This window comes from Salvelinus sp. IW2-2015, linkage group LG15, assembly GCF_002910315.2.
Source record: "Salvelinus sp. IW2-2015 linkage group LG15, ASM291031v2, whole genome shotgun sequence".
NCBI classification, from domain to species: domain Eukaryota; kingdom Metazoa; phylum Chordata; class Actinopteri; order Salmoniformes; family Salmonidae; genus Salvelinus; species Salvelinus sp. IW2-2015.
In genome coordinates this window covers 9,836,476-9,858,363 of record NC_036855.1, presented here as the reverse complement: position 1 = coordinate 9,858,363, position 21,888 = coordinate 9,836,476, and the positions used below count along the sequence as shown (strand labels likewise).

General features: G+C 42.6%; 1 long non-coding RNA gene across 1 annotated transcript; it reads left to right on the top strand.

The window, feature by feature from the left end:
- The first annotated feature begins 9,609 nt into the window (after nucleotides 1-9,609).
- Nucleotides 9,610-21,372, top strand: LOC111973688 (uncharacterized). Its single transcript, XR_002878624.2, has 3 exons — nucleotides 9,610-10,157; nucleotides 19,862-20,066; nucleotides 21,294-21,372. It is a non-coding gene; the product is annotated as an uncharacterized lncRNA (long non-coding RNA).
- Nucleotides 21,373-21,888: the final 516 nt, after the last annotated feature.

Here is a 21,888-nt window from a genome sequence, read left to right as displayed (position 1 = left end):
ATCATGTCACCAGAATTTTTATTGATTTATTTTACCTTTATTTAACTAGGCAAGTCAGTTAAGAACAAATTCTTATTTACAATGCCGGCCAAACACGGACGACGCTGGGCCAATTGTGCGCCGCCCTATGGGACTCCCAATCACGGCCGGATGTGATATAGTGCTATCGACAAAGCTCAGTTGGAAAAAGTTGTGATGGACTACTTTCTGGATAATTTTCAGACTCTGATTCTGAAAATGAATCGGACAATGAGGAAATTCCTGATTTAGGCAAAACCATTTTAATTGAACCAGACATTGTGGAGTCTTCTGATGACAATGGTGGGGAAGAAACGGTGTCGTTGCCACGGAAGAAGTTGATAGAGTTTTGAAAACAGTGGAATGCCCGGTGGAAGCAGTGAGATCATTGCCAGATATTGTTGGTTCCGTTTTTCTGTGCTCCGTTTAATTTACTTAACAAATAAGGAACACGCAAAATGTGCACTTATAAATCATAACAATTTAAATCAAAATACAGCTGTAGACAGAAGTCAAAGATCAAACATCACATATACAACTGATGTCTCTCATGAGTTCTGCCCCATAGGAAAAGTCCCAAGTTATTTAATTAAGCCCGAAGTCCAGCCCTAGTGATGTTACTGCATATGTCATCACCTGCTATTCATTCGACCAAGCCCATGCATACACAGCTATACAAACTTGCAAGAGAGATACAATAGTTTGAGTGTTTTCTAAAGCCTTAGCAGTAAATGTCCACTCCTCCAAGTTGATTTATAGAGGTATGTCTGACTAGCCTCTTATCTCTTTTACTCCCCTGCAGGGCTCTATGTTTATCTTTGAAGTGCTTTCTCACAGAACCCATGCAATAATTCACATACTTCTCAGATCATTTCTTTATAAGAGGCAGAGACTTAGAAAAGACTGTGGAACAATTTTAAAACCTTATAATGAATATATATGTATTGTTAATCTGTAGTCTAGGACCCTATAAATGTAGTGGGGAAGGGGTCTTATAACCCCTCCCCTTCTATTAATACAACATAACATGATCATTTATTATAATACATCAAACATTTGGTGCAGCCCCTATCATGACCCCAATTTGACCCCATCAATATTATACGTGTCTAATTTTGTCAGAAAGTGTCACGCCCTGACCTTAGAGATATTTTTAATTCTCTATTTTGGTTAGGTCAGGGTGTGACTAGGATGGGCAATCTAGTTTTCCTATTTCTTTGTTTGGCCTGGTATGGTTCCCAATCAGAGGCAGCTGTCTATCGTTGTCTCTATTTGGGGATCATACTTAGGCAGCCTTTTTTCCCACCTTAGTTTGTGGGATCTTGATTTTGTATAGTTGCTGTGTAGCCTGCAGAACTTTACGGTCGTTTTGTATTTTGTTGTTTTTCGGTGTTCATTTAAATAAAACAACGAGCGTAACAGAACGTTTTCATTGAAGTTAAAGCGTACAGTTAGTTAGCTGGGACTATTCTAGTTTTGCGGGGGTCAGCTATTGTTTTGTCTCGCCTAGGGCGGCAGAACAGTCAGGACCTGATCAGGGGTGTATTCATGTTGAAAAACGTTTCTTAAACGGAAGCAAACAAAACCGGGATAGACCTATCTGAAATTGTCCAATAGAAACTACATTTTGCAACTGTTTGGACTAATGATTACACCCTAGATCAGATAGATGCACGCAAGAGTGTGCAAGGCGGTATTGAATGTGTCACTGTCTGTCAAATCAAATCACATTTATTTATAAAGTCCTTCTTACATCAGCTGATATCTCAAAGAAGCACGGTGGCCAGTCCTCTTCTGTCTGTGCCGGGTGGAGATTATAACAGAACATGGACCAAATGTTCATAGATGACCAGCAGAGTCAAATAATAATCACAGTGGATGTCGAGGGTGCAACAGGTCAGCACCTCAGGAGTAAATGTCAGTTGGCTATTCATAACCGATCATTCAGAGTATCTCTACCGCCCCTGCTGTCTCTAGAGAGTTGAAAACAGCAGGTCTGGGACAGGTAGCACGTCCAATGAACAGGTCAGGGTTCCATAGCTGCAGGCAGAACAGTTGAAACTGGAGCAGTAACACGGCCAGGTGGACAGCAAGGAGTCATCAGGCCAGGTAGTCCTGAGGCATGGTCCTAGGGCTCAGGTCCTCCGAGAGAAAGAAAGAGAGAATTAGAGAGAGCATACTTAAATTCACACAGGACACCGGATAAGACAGGAGAAATACTCCAGATATAACAGACTGACCCTAGACCCACGACACAAACTACTGCAGCATAAATACTGGAGGCTGAGACAGGAGGGGTCGGGAGACACTGTGGCACCATCCGATGATACCCCCGGACAGGACCAAACAGGCATGATATAACCCCACCCACTTTGCCAAAGCACAGCCCCCACACCACTAGAGGGATATCTTCAACCACCAACTTACCATCCTGAGACAAGGCAGAGTATAGCCCACAAAGATCTCTGCCACGGCACAACCCAAGGGGGGCGCCAACCCAGACAGGAAGATCACATCAGTGACTCAACCCACTCAAGTGACGCACCCCTCCTAGGGACGGCATGGAAGAGCACCAGTAAGCCAGTGACTAAGGCCCTGTAATAGGGTTAGAGGCAGAGAATGCCAGTGGAGAGAGGGGAACCGGCCAGGCAGAGACAGCAAGGGCGGTTCGTTGCTCCAGTGCCTTTCCGTTCACCTTCACACTCCTGGGCCAGACTACACTCAATCATAGGACCTACTGAAGAGATGAGACTTCAATAAAGACTTAAAGGTTGAGACCGAGTCTGCGTCTCTCACATGGGTAGGCAGACATTCCATAAAAATGGAGCTCTATAGGAGAAAGCCCTGCCTCCAGCTGTTTGCTTAGAAATTCTAGGGACAGTTAGGAGGCCTGCGTCTTGTAGCGTACGTGTAGGTATGTACGGCAGGACCATATCGGAAAGATAGGTAGGAGCAAGCCCATGTAATGCTTTGTAAGTTAGCAGTAAAACCTTGAAATCAGCCCTTGCCTTAACAGGAAGCCAGTGTAGAGAGTATATTATTACTGGAGTAATATGATCAAATTTTTTGGTTCTAGTCAAGATTCTAGCAGCCGTGTTTAGCACTAACTGAAGTTTATTTTGTGCTTTATCTGAGTAGCTGGAAAGTAGAGCATTGCAGTAGTCTAACCTAGAAGTGACAAAAGCAAGGATACATTTTTCTGCATCATTTTTGGACAGAAAGTTTCTGATTTTTGCAATGTTACGTAGATGGAAAAAAGCTGTCCTTGAAACAGTCTTGATATGTTAGTCAAAAAAGAGACCAGGGTCCAGAGTAACGCCGAGGTCCTTCACAGTTTTATTTGAGACGACTGTACAACCATCAAGATTAATTGTCAGATTCAACAGAAGATCTCTTTGTTTCTTGGGACCTAGAACAAGCATCTCTGTTTGTCTGAGTTTAAAAGTAGAACATTTGCAGCCATCCACTTCCTTATGTCTGAAACACAGGCTTCCAGCGAGGGCAATTTTTGGGACTTCACCATGTTTCATCGAAATGTACAGCTGTGTGTCATCCGCATAGCAGTGAAAGTTAACATTATGTTTCCGAATGACATCACCAAGAGGTAAAATATATAGTGAAAACAATAGTGGTCCTAAAACGGAACCTTGAGGAAAACTGAAATTTACAGTTGATTTGTCAGAGGACAAACCATCCACAGAGACAAACTGATATCTTTCTGACAGATAAGATCTAAACCAGGCCATAACTTGTTCGTGTAGACCAATTTGGGTTTCTAACCTCTCCAAAAAAATGTGGTGATCGATGGTATCAAAAGCAGCACTAAGGTCTAGGAGCACGAGGACAGGTGCAGAGCCTCGGTCTGACGCCATTAAAAGGTCATTTACCACCTTCACAAGTGCAGTCTCAGTGCTATGATGGGGTCTAAAACCAGACTGAAGCATTTCGTATACATTGTTTGTCTTCGGGAAGGCAGTGAGTTGCTGCGCAACAGCTTTTTYWWWWWAAATTGAGAGGAATGGAAGATTCGATATAGGCCGATAGTTTTTAAAATATTTTCTGGGTCAAGGTTTGGCTTTTTCAAGAGAGACTTTATTACTGCCACTTTTAGTGAGTTTGGTACACATCTGGTGGATAGAGAGACGTTTATTATGTTCAACATAGGAGGGCCAAGCACAGGAAGCAGCWCTTTCAGTMRYTTAGTTGGAATAGGGTCCARTATGCAGCTTGAAGGTTTAGAGGCCATGATTATTTTCATCATTGTGTCAAGAGATATAGTACTAAAACACTTGAGTGTCTCYCTTGATCCTAGGTCMYGGCAGAGTTGTGCAGACTCAGGACAACTGAGCTTTGGAGGAATACGCAGATTTAAAGAGTCCGTAATTTGCTTTCTAATGATCATGATCTTTTCCTCAAAGAAGTTTATGAATTTATCACTGCTGAAGTGAAAGCCATCCCTCTCTTGGGGAATGCTGCTTTTTAGTTAGCTTTGCGACAGTATCAAAAAGAAATTTGGGATTGTTCTTATTTTCCTAAATTAAGTTGGAAAAATAGGATGATCGAGCAGCAGTGAGGACTCTTCGATACTGCACGGTACTGTCTTTCCAAACTAGTCAGAAGACTTCCAGTTTGGTGTGGCGCCATTTCCCTTCCAATTTTCTGGAAGCTTGCTTCAGAGCTCTGGTATTTTCTGTATACCAGGGAGCTAGTTTCTTATGACAAATGTTTTTGTTTTTAGGGGTGCGACTGCATCTAGGGTGTTGCACAAGGTTAAATTGAGTTCCTCAGTTAGGTGTTTAACTGATGTTTGTACTCTGACGTCCTTGGGTAGGCGGAGGGAGTCTGGAAGGGCATCTAGGAAGCTTTGGGTTGTCCGAAAATTTATAGCACGACTTTTGATGATCCTTGGTTGGGGTCTGAGCAGATTATTTGTTGCGATTGCAAACGTAATAAAATGGTGGTCCGATAGTCCAGGATTATGAGGAAAAACATTAAGATCCACAACATTTATTCCACGGGACAAAACTAGGTCCAGAGTATGACTGTGACAGTGAGTAGGTCCAGAGACAAGTCACCAAAAATGTGAATATTATCTGCCATGACAACAAGGTTCGATAGGAATTCAGGGAACTTAGTGAGGAACGCTGTATATGGCCCAGGAGGCCTGTAAACAGTAGCTATAAAAAGTGATTGAGTAGGATGCATAGATTTCATGACTAGAAGCTCAAAAGACGAAAACATATATATTTTTTTGTAAATTGAAATTTGCTATCATAAATGTTAGCAACACCTCCGCCTTTGCGGGATACGAAGGGATATGGTCACTAGTGTAACCAGGGGGTGAGGCCTCAGTTAACACAGTAAATTCATCAGGCCAATCACATCAAGATTATGATCAGTGATTAGTTAATTGACTATAACTGCCTTGGAAGTGTGGGATCTAACATTAAGTAGCCCTATTTTGAGATGTGAGGTATCACAATCTCTTTCAATAATGGCAGGAATGGAGGAGTTCTTTATTCCAGTGAGATTGCTAAGGCGAACACCGCCATGTTTAGTTTTGCCCAACCTAGGTCGAGGCACAGACATGGTCTCAATGGGGATAGCTGAGCTGACTACACTGACTGTGCTAGTGGCAGACTCCACTAAGCTGGCTGGCTGGCTAACAGCCTGCTGCCTGGCCAGCACCCGATCTCAGTGTGGAGCTAGGGGAGTTAGAGCCCTTTCTATGTTCGTAGATAAGATGAGAACACCCCTCCAGCTAGGATGGAGTCTGTCACTCCTCAACAGGCCAGGCTTGGTCCTGTTTGTGGGTGAGTCCCAGAAAGAGGGCCAATTATCTACAAACTCTATCTTTTGGGAGGGGCAGAAAACCGTTTCAACCAGCGATTGAGTTGTGAGACTGCTGTTGAGCCCATCACTCCCACTAACTGGGAGGGGGCCAGAGATAATTACTCGATGCCGACACATCTTTCTAGCTGATTTACACCCTGAAGCTATGTTGCGCTTGGTGACCTCTGACTGTTTCATCCTAACATCGTTGGTGCCGACGTGGATAACAATATCCCTATACTCGCCAGTTTTAACTTTAGCCAGCACCATCTTCAGATTAGCCTTAACGTCGGTAGCCCTGCCCCCTGGTAAACAGTGTATGATCGCTGGATGATTCGTTTTAAGTCTAATACTGCGGGTAATGGAGTCGCCAATGACTAGGGTTTTCAATTTGTCAGAGCTAATGGTGGGAGGCTTCGGCGTCTCAGACCCCGTAACGGGAGGAGTAGAGACCAGAGAAAGCTCGGCCTCTGACTCTGACTCGCTGCTTAATGGGGAGAACCGGTTGAAAGTTTCTGTYGGCTGAATGAGCGACACCGGTTGAGCATTCCTACAGCATTTCCCCCCAGAAGCCATGAGAAAGTTGTCCGGCTGCGGRGACTGTGCGAGGGGATTTATACTACTATCTGTACTTACTGGTGGCACAAACACTGTTTCATCCTTTCCTACACTAAAATTACCCTTGCCTAATGTGAGCGCTGCGTTATTCAAATCCGGTATCAGGATAAATAAAAAGCAAGGTCTGCTAACTTTCTTTAATTAACGCAAACAATAAATGGCAAATGCAATTTCCGTATATACGGGTTCGCTGTATCACCGCGCAGGGTAAAACAGGGAACTGGCAGGAAGTACGTAAACACCTGTTCTTATACCGTGATGACGTAGTTCCAACGCATCTGTTGGCCTATCACAGTAGAGGCTGAGCGTGGTTTAAACTTTTCCCAGCCTATGCTGGCACTCGGACTTGTCCAAGTCCCTTAGTGCTCTCCTCTGTCCGCATCTGGTTGTTGGGTAGATTAGATCCGTCTTGTGTCTTCCCGTCGATTCTACACTCAAACAGTTCCTAATATGGTATTGTCCAGTGCTCTACCCTCCCTGGTTGGCTTAGAGATATGCACCCCTCCCCTCTCCAGATTGACCACAGCCTGTATAGCCTGTCCCTTTATGTTGATCAGTCTTTACACACCTACACATCTGTATTGTTTGTGTGTGTGTGTAACAAAACAATATTAATCTTCAAACAATATGGTAGCGGGCTATAGTGCATCAACATAAATCCTAACACTAACGAATGCGTCTGAAGCTGGGCATGCTGCACAGCTATCCTCGCCGTAATGCGATCGTTCTCCTGTATATTATGAGTACAGCGACTGCAATTAGAAGGCATCATGTTAATGTTACTACTTAGCTTCGGCTGGTGGAGGTTCTGACAAACCATGTCCAGATAAAGCGTCCGGAGTTAAAAAGTTGAATGAAAAAAAATTGAGCGAGGGAAAACTAAAAATATAAACGTAATTAAAAAGTAAAAAGCGTAAAGTTGTCAGGTAGCAAAGTAAGGTTAGCAACAAAACGCACAGCAGCACGTAATCAGGTCTGTCACCTTGATTACTCCAATTTGTCTCTCGACATGTACACCTATGTTCTAAACTTTCATTCTTAAGGCTAAGTTGCAGAAACCTCATGATGGATATAGGTAAAATTTGAGTATCATGTTGTAGCCTAAACCTATCAATGTTACATTGAGCTGGGTGAATGAAATATGAATGACAGTCATCCAATATGCTGTAATAGAAATAAGGCCATGCTCATAAAAAAAAAATTGGCCTCCCCAATCTTAAAACGGCAACGACCACCAATGTAACTCATCCAGAGCTCTTTGAATTCTGGCAGAAAGCCATTATAAGATATCTGATGGGAAACATTTAGTAGTAAAATGCATTTTATCGATAGCAATTTGAATGCACAGAGATACCTTGACGAGATCCTGAGGCCCATTTTCATGCCATTCATCCACCACCATCACCTCATGTACTCACCAGACATTTCACCCATTGAGCATGTTTGGCATGCTCTGGATTAACGTGTATGAAAGCGTGTTCCAGTTCCCGCCAATATTCAGCAACTTCGCACAGTCATTGAAGAGAAGTGGGACAACATTCTAGAGGCCACAATCAACAGCCTGATCAACTCTATGCGAATGAGATGTCGCACTGCATTTGGCAAATGGTGGTCACACCAGATACTGACTGGTTTTCTGATCCACATCCCTACCTTTTAAAAAAAAGGTATCTGTGACTAACAGATGCATATCTGTATTCCCAGTCATGTGAAATCCATAGATTAGGGCCTAATGAATTTGTTTCAATTGACTGATGACCTTAAATGAACTGTAACTTTGTAAACTCTATGAAATTGTTGCATGTTGCGTTTATATTTTTGTTCAGTATAGCTAGCTAACTAGCAAGCTTTCTACATTACTATGGTTACAGCATTCTAAATGCGGAGTCATTTTACAGCTTGCATTGATGGTATCACATTTCGAAAATGAAATAGTTTGATTACAAAAAAATATATCTGATAGCAGTTCATTGGACAGAGATCTCTCTCGACCTGTCACCAGCTGTCTACTACAGTGCCTTCAGAAAGTATTCACACCCCTTGACATTTTCCACATTTTGTTGTGTAACAGCCTGAATTTAAAATTGATTAAATTGAGATGTGTCCCTGGCCTACACACAATACCCCATAATGTCGAAGTGGAATTATGTTTTTAGAAATGTTTACTAATTAATAAAAAATGTGTGTAAGTATTCAACCCCTTTGTTATGGGAAGCTTAAATAAGTTCAGGAGTAAACATTTGCTGAACAAGTCACATAATAAGTGGCATGAACTCAATCTGTGTGCAATAATGGTGTTTAACATGATTTTTGAATGACTACTTAATCTCTATACCCCACACACAATTATCTGTAAGGTCCCTCAGTCGAGCAGTGAATTTCAAACACAGATTCAACCACAAAGACTGAGGAGGTTTTTCATAGCAAGTTGGTCGTTGATCATTGTATTGAATAGATACATATTTGGTACTCCATGTAAACATCTTCTTATATAAGTTCTTGTCTCCAAATATTTAAAACACCTAACCTTAAACATATATTCCTAGTTGCTATCCTTAGGAGGCCATCGATCTAGATTATCATGTAATACTGTATTAAAATCTCTACCCCATATTACTTTGGCCAACAGAAATGTTGACATAATTTGACTTATTTTCCTCTCAATGTCTCTAAATAAAATACAGTTACTTGACTTGTTATTGGTAGCATAAGTATTCACAACAGTGAATTTAATTTGGTTGACATCTACCAAAAGCATAATCCATCACTGCATAATCTGCGCATTATCTTCTTCATGACTGTCTATGACCCTTAAAGTTGCCTTTTAAAATAGCGACACCTGCTGACCGATTGGTACCAAATGAAAGCCAAATATAATTTCCCCATTGACACGTCCAAAACGCAGTGTCTGTGGAACAGGCATGAGTTTATTGAATTAAATAAAAGTCGGCACTCTTACCCTTACAATACAAAAAATAAAGACTTCCTTTTAAAAATATTACGGATTGTTCATTATCCTAATCTGCTACGAAAAAGTCACTTCCGGTCAGGAATGGCGTGTTTTAAGGGACTCTCCTGTGATTGGCTAGTCTGGAAAACATCGGAGCCCTGAATTTGCAGTACCAAAGCAAAGAGTAAAGGTTGATCGGGTGTCATTGGCTACAGGGATTCCTATCTTCCCCTTTCTCTAATATATCTGCCGCATGGAAAAGAACAACATACCCATTTCCCGCAATGTTTAATTTTTAATCTCATTCACTACCTCGCACAGTAGGTGGCGGCAATACACCAATAGGTTGTAGTAGTCTGCCATTTAAGCTTAAAGAAGAAGAAAGAACAAACTAGATAGCTACCAACCATTGTGTGAAAATGTCTAATATAGAGTTGTTGAGATTGATTTTCAACGAACGATTTAGAGCGTGTCCTAAGCTTTTCAGAGCTGTTGAAAAGACCATAACAGAGTACCAGGAAAATGTTTCTCCATCGAAAGAGGAGAACGACTGTGTAAAGAGGCTGCTTGATTTCATCCTTCTACCAGAGATACAGTTACATAGCTAAGCTTTTCAGAGCTGTTGAAAAGACCATAACAGAGTACCAGGAAAATGTTTCTCCATCGAAAGAGGAGAACGACTGTGTAAAGAGGCTGCTTGATTTCATCCTTCTACCAGAGATACAGTTACATAGAGCAGGTCTGTTACACTTTACGTCTCGTCATTAAACAATTTCATAAACATTGGCAATTCGTTAATTTAGCTATTAAACATGTGTCATTTCTTGTTGATCAGTAGCGTCGGACCGGGGGAGCCCTAGCCCAACAATGGACTAAAGGGGCCTAACGTTAGGCTACTCCTTTAGTACTTATAAGGACCTTACATATTCTTTTATAAAAGCGAGTTGGCTCTGGAAGCCAAAACAGTCAAATACTCCATCTAAACATGAATCGATTCTCAATTGTGGTACGTATCTAGAAACATAAATCCCTCTATTTTCATATTACATTACAAAATAATTTCAAATGCAAAATACACACTTACTCTACAGTGAGGAAGTGTGTATTTCAAGCGAGAACTTGAAAATGACCAAATCTAAGTGTTCATCAATTCTTAATGTTTGGGAATTACATACACTAAGGTATTTGTGAAAATGCTATAGCAATATAGAGTGGGAATGGGGCCGTGCGTTTGGACAATTAATAAAAAACTGTCTACGCCAATCAGAGCTACAGTAGGCCTTTATGCAAACAAGGCATTTGTGATTGTTCCATTTGATTTCAATCACTTTTTGACTGCACCCCTTTTGATTTGAATGAAACTTCCCATACATATTTGCCCATGGTTGAAGTGGTCAGAAAGTGACTTTTTGGACTTGAATGCCAAAACATTCATGAGATAGAGGTGCCCAAAGTCGATCCATTTTGCATAATAACCCACCATACCATGAGCCATCCATGTCTTCATCACTGGAAAAGATAAACGGTTGAGACTGATCATTTCCTCAAATAGTTCAAAAATATAAAATGTATTTTTACCTTTTTAAAATGATCAACAAAAAAAAAATATACATTTCTGCATATGTTATAGCTTAGACCATTTTTAAGATCTAAGGTTTTTGTGTTGAGCCCGCCATCGGTTGAGACAACATGCTCTTGAATACAGGGTGGGTGTCATGTCTAGGCTGATAAATGTTCTAAAAACAACTTTCAAATGGTAACACAAAGAGGGTTGGAGGTCCACACATCAGAGAATGTTGACTTGAATGAGAATATCTATTGTTGTAAATCAGGGATGGGCAACTTTGATGGGTGTGGGGGCCACAAAACATCTGAACTCATCATGAGGGACTGCAGTGGCTCACGGGTCTGCGTACCACATCCATACCCACACATGCAGTCAGAGCCAGCCTTTTGGGGGGCCCTAAGCGAAATATTGCTTAGGGGCCCCCGCCACCTTGCAAGCAAAACATTTTAGCGGAGAGAAAAATAGATGTTTTAGAGTGAATTTCCTGATATTCTACACAATTTGCCATGGGGGGTACAGAAAATGTTGCAGTTTTAAAGTACATTTCTGCAATTCTACACTTGCCATGGGCGGAGAGAGTATTTGGCAATTTTAAAACTCATGTAATGCAATTCTACTTGTTTTGCCATTGAGTGGAAAGAAAAATTAGCAGTTTTAAATGTTTGCCGCTTTAATTTGAGGGAGAGTGACTAGCAAAACCAATGGGGGTTGCCCGGTCGGTAATTCAATCATGATTACTACAAGTTTAGATAGCTGGCCCCTAGACTAATTTACCAATCTAAAAAGGTTTTGCTGACATGGGCTAATTGAGTGACTGTCAGTAACGAGAAACTGCTGATGCACAACCAAATGTTGAAATTGCACCTTGTGTATTCAAATCAAATCAAAATCAAATCAAATTTTATTTGTCACATACACATGGTTAGCAGATGTTAATGCGAGTGTAGCGAAATGCTTGTACTTCTAGTTCCGACAATGCAGTAATAACCAACAAGTAATCTAACCTAACAATTCCACAACTACTACCTTATACACACAAGTGTAAAGGGATAAAGAATATGTACATAAAGATATATGAATGAGTGATGGTACAGAACGGCATAGGCAAGATGCAGTAGATGGTATAGTGTACAGTCTATACATATGAGATGAGTAATGTAGGGTATGTAAACATAAAGTGGCATAGTTTAAATGGCTAGTGATACATGTATTACATAATTTCCATCAATTCCCATTATTAAAGTGGCTGGAGTTGAGTCAGTATGTTGGCAGCGGCCACTAAATGTTAGTGGTGGCTGTTTAACAGTCTGATGGCCTTGAGATAGAAGCTGTTTTTCAGTCTCTCGTCCCTGCTTTGATGTACCTGTACTGACCTCCCTTCTGGATGATAGCAGGGTGAACAGGCAGTGGCTCGGGTGGTTGTTATCCTTGATGATCTTTATGGCCTTCCTGTGACATCGGGTGGTGTAGGTGTCCTGGAGGGCAGGTAGTTTGCCCCCGGTGATGCGTTGTGCAGACCTCACTACCCTCTGGAGAGCCTTACGGTTGTGGGCGGAGCAGTTGCCGTACCAGGCGGTGATACAGCCCGACAGGATGCTCTCGATTGTGCATCTGTAGAAGTTTGTGAGTGCTTTTGGTGACAAGCCGAATTTCTTCAGCCTCCTGAGGTTAAAGAGGCAATGTCTGTGTGGGTGGACCATTTCAGTTTGTCCGTGATGTGTACACCGAGAAACTTAAAACTTTCCACCTTCTCCACTACTGTCCCGTCGATGTGGATAGGGGGGTGCTCCCTCTGCTGTTTCCTGAAGTCCACAATCATCTCCTTTGTTTTGTTGACGTTGAGTGTGAGGTTATTTTCCTGACACCACACTCCGAGGGCCCTCACCTCCTCCCTGTAGGCCGTCTCGTCGTTGTTGGTAATCAAGCCTACCACTGTAGTGTCGTCCGCAAACTTGATGATTGAGTTGGAGGCGTGCATGGCCACGCAGTCCGTGGGTGAACAGGGAGTACAGGAGAGGGCTCAGAACGCACCCTTGTGGGGCCCAATGTTGAGGATCAGCGGGTGGAGATGTTGTTACCTACCCTCACACCTGGGGGCGGCCGTCAGGAAGTCCAGGACCCAGTTGCACAGGGCGGGGTCGAGACCCAGGGTCTCAAGCTTGATGACGAGTTTGAGGGTACTATGGTGTTAAATGCTGAGTGTAGTCGATGACAGCATTCTCACATAGGTATTCCTCTTGTCCAGATGGGTTAGGGCAGTGTGCAGTGTGGTTGCGATTGCGTCGTCTGTGGACCTATTGGGTCGATAAGCAAATTGGAGTGGGTCTAGGGTGTCAGGTAGGGTGGAGGTGATATGGTCCTTGACTAGTCTCTCAAAGCACTTCATGATGACGGAAGTGAGTGCTACGGGCGGTAGTCGTTTAGCTCAGTTACCTTAGCTTTCTTGGGAACAGGAACAATGGTGGCCCTCTTGGTTATTTATTTTTTATTTTTGTGGGAACAGCAGACTGGGATAAGGATTGATTGAATATGTCCTTAAACACACCAGCCAGCTGGTCTGCGCATGCTCTGAGGACGCGGCTGGGAATGCCGTCTGGGCCTGCAGCCTTGCGAGGGTTAACACGTTTAAATGTTTTACTCACCTCGGCTGCAGTGAAGGAGAGCCTGCAGGTTTTGGTAGCGGGCCGTGTCAGTGGCACTGTATTGTCTCCAAAGCGAGCAAAAAAGTTATTTAGTCTGTCTGGGAGCAAGACATCCTGGTCCGCGACGGGGCTGATTTTCTTTTTGTAATCCGTGATTGACTGTAGACCCTGCCACATACCTCTTGTGTCTGAGCTGTTGAATTGCGACTCTACTTTGTCTCTATACTGGGACTTAGCTTGTTTGATTGCCTTGCGGAGGGAATAGCTACACTGTTTGTATTCGGTCATGTTTCCGGTCACCTTGCCCTGGTTAAAAGCAGTGGTTCGCGCTTTCAGTTTCACGCGAATGCTGCCATCAATCATGGTTTCTGGTTTGGGAATGTTTTAATCGTTGCTGTGGGTACGACATCGTCAATGCACTTTCTAATGAACTCGCTCACCGAATCAGCATATTCGTCAATGTTGTTGTTGGACGCAATGCGGAACATATCCCAATCCACGTGATCGAAGCAGTCTTGAAGCGTGGAATCAGATTGGTCGGACCAGCGTTGAACAGACCTGAGCGTGGGAGCTTGCTGTTTTAGTTTCTGTTTGTAGGCTGGAAGCAACAAAATGGAGTCGTGGTCAGCTTTTCCGAAAGGAGGGCGGGGGAGGGCCTTATATGCGTCGCGGAAGTTAGAATAACAATGATCCAAGGTTTTTCCAGCCCTGGTAGCACAATCGATATGCTGATAGAATTTAGGGAGTTTTGTTTTYAGATTAGCCTTGTTAAAATCCCCAGCTACGATGAATGCAGCCTCAGGGTGTGTGGTTTCCAGTTTACAAAGAGTCGGATAAAGTTTGTTCAGGGCCATCGATGTGTCTGTTTGGGGGGGAATATATACGGCTGTGATTATAATCGAAGAGAATTCCCTTGGTAGATAATGCGGTCGACATTTGATTGTGAGGAATTCTAAATCTGGTGAACAGAATGACTTGAGTTCCTGTATGTTGTTATGATCACACCACGTCTCGTTGATCATAAGGCATACACCCCCGCCCCTCTTCTTACCAGAAAGATGTTTGTTTCTGTCGGCGCGATGCGTGAAGAAACCAGCTGGCTGCACCGACTCCGTTAGCGTCTCTCGAGTGAGCCAAAATGTATGGAAAGTTTTGTTTAAATCAAAAGGGATGCTGTCAAAAAGTGATTGAATCCAAATGGTTTTACCCCTTGTTAAGTTACTCTTCTTTTCTTAGAGTATATTCTATCATAGACAGTAAAAGTAAATTTCCCCCCTCTCCTTGACTCTAGTGTATCGCGTCCAGTGTCCCCCTCACTGGTTGCTGGTTTGAAACAAGGAATTTAATGTCCACAAACGCCAACAAGTACATGCGATTTCTTGCCAGCTGGCCATCGTTAAGTGCTGACACCTCAGTTCCATAGCATTTCGAATTGGTTTTTCTTTCCACAGTGCAATGCACTCCCTGCTTGATGTGTGCCTAGCAAATCCTTTAGTATGTATGCTTCCAGTTAGAATACCCGGATTAGGTGAAGGTCTTGTGCGTTAGCGTTGGACCCAAAATCAGAACTTTCGACCCGGGAAACAAAATACTGAATCTGCAGTAACTGAGTATTACAGCCACTCTTCTTATGAACCAGTTGCGATAAAATTAATGTTTTGCAGGTTAGCGTTTTTGAATGAACCTTGTTCTGAAGGCAGCTCTGCAGAGTGGTCACGAGCTGGCACAGCTACAAGTCATAAAACCTGATTTAAAACCTAACCGTAACCACACTGCTAACCCAAATGCCTAGCCCTAAACTTAAATTAATACCCAACATTTTGGTAATTTTAGTTTTTATGAATTTTTACAATATAGCCAATTTTGACTTTGCATCTGGCCTATATAAGGGTAAATCGCTGAGTTCTGCCTCCAGGACAAGACTCATGACAATAAAATGTGAACGTTTTTTGGACAGAACCTGCGGGTAGGGTAGGATTCTAGGCTAACCTGTGCTGGCTCCTCTGTTCCAAGATCGTCAGGAACAGTCAGAGGTGCAGGGGGCTGTGAAGCCATTATCATTTATGTTCCTCTAACTGACCTGAATGCCTCTGCTGATCCCACAGCTATTGTATGCAATAATCATGTGCCTATGAACCAGAGTTATGCTGTTAGCACTGAGGCGGTGTGCCCTAGTAGGAAGTCCACTGTGTTCAGCTCACACTGCACTAACATAAATAGCATGAGCATGTCTACTTCTGCTAAGCTTCCCAGTAAAGCAATGAAAACAGTCAAGCATCCCAGAAAAGTGCTAAAAATAGCCCACATTAACATATGTAGTCTAAGAAACAAGGTTCATGAAGTCAATAACTTGCTAGTAACAGATGACATTCATATTCTGACTATCTCTGAAACTCACTTAGATAATACCTTTGATGTTACAGTGGTTGCAATAAATGGTTATAACCTCTACAGAAAATACAGAAATGCCAATGGGGGCAGTGTTGCAGTCTATATTAACTTCTTAAGGCTGGGGGGCAGTATTGAGTAGCTTGGATGAATAAGGTGCCCAGAGTAAACTGCCTGCTACTCAGGCCCAGAAGCTAAGATATGCATATTATTAGTAGATTTTGATAGAAAACACTCTGAAGTTTCTAAAACTGTTTGAATGATGTCTATGAGTATAACAGAACTCATATGGCAGGCAAAAACCTGAGAAACAATCCAACCAGGAAGTGGGAAATCTGAGGTTTGTAGGTTTAAGTCTTTGCCTATCCAATATACAGTGTACAATTTGGTCCGATTGCACTTCCTAAGGCTTCCACTAGATGTCAACAGTCTTTAGAACCTTGTTTCAGGCTTCTACTGTGAAGGGGGAGAGAATAAGAGCTGTTTGAGTCAGGTGTCTGGCTAGCGCCCGTGAGAGTTAGCTGCGTTCCTTTTCCTTTCTAAAGACAAAGGAATTGTCCAGTTGGAATATTATTGAAGATTTATGTTAAAATCATCCTAAAGATTGATTCTATACATCGTTTGACATGTTTCTACGAACTGTAATATAACTTTTTTAACTTTTCGTCTGGACTAAGTGCCTGCACCTCTTGAATTTGGATTTGTGAACTAAACGTGCAAACAAAAAGGAGGTATTTGGACATAAATTATGGACTTTATCGAACAAAACAAACATTTATTGTGGAACTGGGATTCCTGGGAGTGCATTCCGATGAAGATCATCAAAGGTAAGTGAATATTTATAATGCTATTTCTGACTTCTGTTGACACCACAACATGGCGGGTATCTGTATGGCTTGTTTCGGTCTCTGAGCGCTGTACTCAGATTATTGCATAGTGTGCTTTTTCCGTAAAGCTTTTTGAAATCTGACACAGCGGTTGCATTAAGGAGAAGTATATCTTTAAGAGCCACATTCCTTGAAAGCTTAGAGAGAATCTCCTGTTAAATACTGTTGAAGTAATATGGCTACAGGTTCATCTGCCTCACCTAAAGCCCATTCTTGTGGGAAGCTGCTATAGACCACCAAGTGCTAACAGTCAGTATCTGGATAATATGTGTGATATCAACAGAAAGGTATGCTTTCTGGGTGATTTCGATATTGACTGGCTTTCGTCAAGCTGCCCACTCAAGAAAAAGCTTCAAACTGTAACCAGTTGCTTATCCCAGTTACTAATGAGCAGGCAGCCATTAAGAAAATGACTGTAAAAACTGTTAAATACCTGTGGATTGATGAATTGAAAAATTGTATGGCTGAGAGGGATGAGGCAAAAGGTATGACAAATAAATCTGGCAGCACAACCGATTGGCAAAAGTACTGCAAATTGAGAAATCAGGTGCCTAAATTGAATAAAAAGAAGAAACTATATTATGAAACAAAGATGCATAATATAAAGAATGATAGTAAAAAATCTTTGGAGCACCTTAAATTACATTTTGGGCAAAAAGGCAAACCCAGCTCCATCATTCATTGAATCAGATGGCTCATTCATCATAAAACCCACTGATATTACCAACTACTTTAATTATTGTTTTTATTGGCAAGATTAGCAAATTTAGGCATGACATGCTAGCAACAAACGCTGACACTACACATCCAAGTATATCTAACCAAATTATGAAAGACAAGCATTGTCATTTTGAATTCCGAGTGTGGAAGAGGTGAAAAAATTGTTGTCTATCAACAATGACAAGTCACCGGGGTCTGACAACTTGAATGGAAAATTGAGGATAACAGTGGATGATATTGCCACTCTTATTTGCCATATCTTCAATTCAAGCCTACTAGAAAGTGTGTGCCCTCAGGCCTGGAGGGAAGCGAAAGTCATTGCACTACCTAAGAATAGTAAAGCCCCCTTTACTGGCTCAAATGTTACCAACCCTTAGTAAACTTTTGGAAATAATTGTGTTTGACCAGATACAATGCTATTTTACAGTAAACAAATTAACAGACTTCCAGCATGCTTAGAGGGAAGGCCATTCAACAAGCACAGCACTTACATGAATGACTGATTGGCTGAGAGAAATCTATGATAAAAAGATTGTGGGGGGGGTGTTTTGTTAGACTTTAGTGAGGCTTTTGACATTATCGATCATAGTCTGCTGCTGGGAAAAAGTATGTGTTATGGCTTTAAACCCCCTGCTCTATTGTGGATAAAGAGAGCTGTCTAACAGAACACAGAGGGGGGTCTTTAATGGAAGCCTCTCCAACATAATCCAGGCAGAATCAGGAATTCCCCAAGGCAGCTGTCTCTGTTTTTTAAATTATTACTAACAACATGCCTCTAGCTTTGAGTAAACCCAGTGTTTATGTATGCGGATGACAACACTATACACACCAGCTACTACAGCAAATGAAATGACTGCAACACTTAACAAAGAGCTGCAGTTAGTTTCAGAATGGGTGGCAAAGAATAAGTTAGTCCTAAATATTTGAACTAAAAACATTTAGGACAAATCATTCACTAAACCCTAAACTAACTAAATCTTATAAAGAATAATGTGGAAATTGAGCAAGTTGAGTTGACTAAACTGCTTGGATTAACCTTGGATTGTAAACTGTCATGGTCAAAACATATTGATGTTCAGTTGTGTGGTCAGGTGCCACAAGGAGGGACTTAAGAAAATTGCAATTGGCTCAGAACAGGGCAGCACGGCTGGCCCTTGGATGGATACAGAGAGCTAACATTAATAATATGCATGTCAATCTCTACTGGCTCAAAGTGGAGGAGAATTTTACTTCATCACTAGTTGTTTTTATGCGAGTTATTGACTTGTTGAATGCACTTAGCTGTCTGTTTGAACTACTGGCACACAGCTTGGACACCCATGCATACCCCACAAGACTAGCCACCAGAGGTCTCTTCACAGTCCCCAAGTCCAGAACAGACTATGAGAGGCGCACAATACTACATAGAGCCATGCAAGCAGTAGTAGTAGTAGTAGTTGAGTACCCGTGGCTTAGGTAATGAATAGCACCGTCAGCTGTTTTTCAACTAACCTTTACATGGCAATACTTTCTACATTCTTGACTTGGAAGACACCGGTGTTGCTCACATTGCTAGTTGCAGGTGGAACGTTTTGACTTAGAAAATGCTCTGTTATTACATTTTTGCTACAAATTTAATGACAGATCTTTTTCTATATTCCAACGTTCCCCCTGCAATTAGCCATGGGAGTTTAGCAAGTATCGGTGACTTTCAAATTGAGAACGAAGAAAGTGTCGCTAAGTTAAGGTTAGTCGAAAATATCCTAATTGCAGCTAAACAGCAATGCACGACCTCAGACACAAGCTTTAGCTCTGCTGCTGAGGGTCCAGTTTACATGGCTAGGGGAGCTCTTGGGAACCCAAGGCCACATTGAGTATACATTGCAAAATGTTTTGCTACGGTTTATTGCGGTGTGCTCTAATGAATATGACCCAGGGGGCACAGCATGCAACGTTTCATTAAACGGAAACAATGCTGTCCTGAGCGACCAGTTGAAAAACTTTGATTATGGTGGTTTAGAGGGTGGATGTGTACATAAACCTTGGGATCATTCCGTTATATTAGTAATTCCATGAGCGTTGCAAACGGGTAACATACATATGAAGGTAGATATTGAAGAATTTACATTGAATGGTCCAAATAGGCATACAAAGCTTTTCATGTGCATTCTAATGGTAACTTAGTTGTTCGCTGCACCTGAAATATTGCCAGGTTTACAGAAACCCTTATTTCAAATACATTCTTTCTCCTTCCCTTCAGATCTCCAGAAAACCACAGTCTCTGAACAGGTTTCCCCTGAGCAGAACCATTGTGAACAAGAATGTAGCCTCAGTCTGGAGCAGGACTCAAAACCCACACAGATTAAAGAGGAACAGGAGGAACTTATGACCAGCCATGGAGAAAAGCCATTTAAAGAGCTGAAGTATGATACTAAAGACTGTATTCATTCCTTTCAGTGTGAAAAGTGAGTATGACGAGTCCTCACATCTGAGCATAACCCGAAGTAAATAATACAAAGACCCCTCCACTGAACAGATCAAAACAGAACCTGGGGAAGAGGACTCATCAGAACTAGCCAGTGACTATAAGCCCATCTCTGCAGTAAATCCAGCCTGTTCTGCAGCTCAGGGTGTAATAGTGAAGTTATTGACTGGAATGAGAGTGAAGGACCTCTGTCAGCTTTGAAGACGGATAAAGCATAAAGCACTGAATAAACTTCAGTTAGTGCTAAATACGGCTGCTAGAATCCTGACTAGAACCAAGAAATTTGATCATATTACTCCAGTGCTAGCTTCCCTACACTGGCTTCCTGTTAAGGCAAGGGCTGATTTCAAAGTTTTACTGTTAACCTATAAAGCGTTACATGGGCTTGCTCCTACCTATCTTTCCGAGTTGGTCCTGCCGTACATACCAATACGTACGCTACGGTCACAAGACGCAGGCCTCCTAATTGTCCCTAGAATTTCTAAGCAAACAGCGGGAGGCAGGGCTTTCTCCTATAGATCTCCATTTTTATGGAACAGTCTGCCTACCCATGTGAGAGACGCAGACTCGGTTCCAACCTTTAAGTCTTTACTGAAGACTTATCTCTTCAGTAGGTCATATGATTGAGTGTAGCCTGGCCCAGGAGTGTGAAGGTGAACGGAAAGGCTCTGGACAACGAACCGCCCTTGCTGTCTCTGCCAGGCCGGTTCCCCTCTCTCCACTGGGATTCTCTGCCTCTAACCCTGTTACAGGGGCTGAGTCACTGGCTTGCTGGTGCTCTTCATGCCGTCCCTAGGAGGGGTGCGTCACTTGAGTGGGTTGAGTTACTGACGTGATCTCCTGTCTGGGTTGGCGCCCCCCCTTGGTTTGTGCTGTGGTGGAGACCTTTGTGGGCTATACTCGGCCTTGTCTCAGGATTGTAAGTTGGTGGTTGAGGATTACCCTCTAGTGGTGCGGGGGCTGTGCTTTTGGCAAAGTGGGTGGGTTATATCCTTCCTATTTGGCCCTGTCCGGGGGTTTCTTCGGATGGGGCCACAGTGTCTCCTGACCGCTCCTGTCTCAGCCTCCAGTATTTATGCTGCAGTAGTTTGTGTCGGGGGGCTAGGGTCAGTTGGTTACCTGGAGTACTTCTCCTGTCTTATCCAGTGTCCTGTGTGAATTTTAAGTATGCTCTCTCTAATTCTCTCGTTCTCTCTTTCTCTCTGAGAACCTGAGCCCTAGGACCATACGTCAGGACTACCGGCATGATGACACCTTGCTGTCCCCAGTCCGCCTGGCGCTTGCTGCTATTCCAGTTTCAACTGTTCTGCCTGTGGTTACGGAACCCCTACCTGTCCCAGACCTGCTGTTTTCAACTCTTAATGATCGGCTATGAAAAGCCAACTGAGATTTATTCCTGATTATTATTTGACCATGCTTGTCATTTATGAACATTTTGAAAATCTTGGCTCTCTCTAATTTTCTCCTTCTCTCTTTCTTTCTCTCGGAGGACCTGAGCCCTAGGACCATACGTCGGGGACTACCGGCCGTGGTGACTCCTTGCTGTCCCCAGTCCGCCTGGCCTTGCTGCTATTTCCAGTTTCAACTGTTCTGCCTGCCGTTATGGAACCCCTACCTGTCCCAGACCTGCTGTTTTCAACCTTAATGATCGGCTATGAAAAGCCAACTGAGATTTATTCCTGATTATTATTTGACCATGCTTGTCATTTATGGAAATTTTGAAAATCTTGGCTCTCTCTAATTTTCTCCTTCTTCTTTCTTTCTCTCGGAGGACCTGGGCCCTAGGACCATGCGTCGGGACT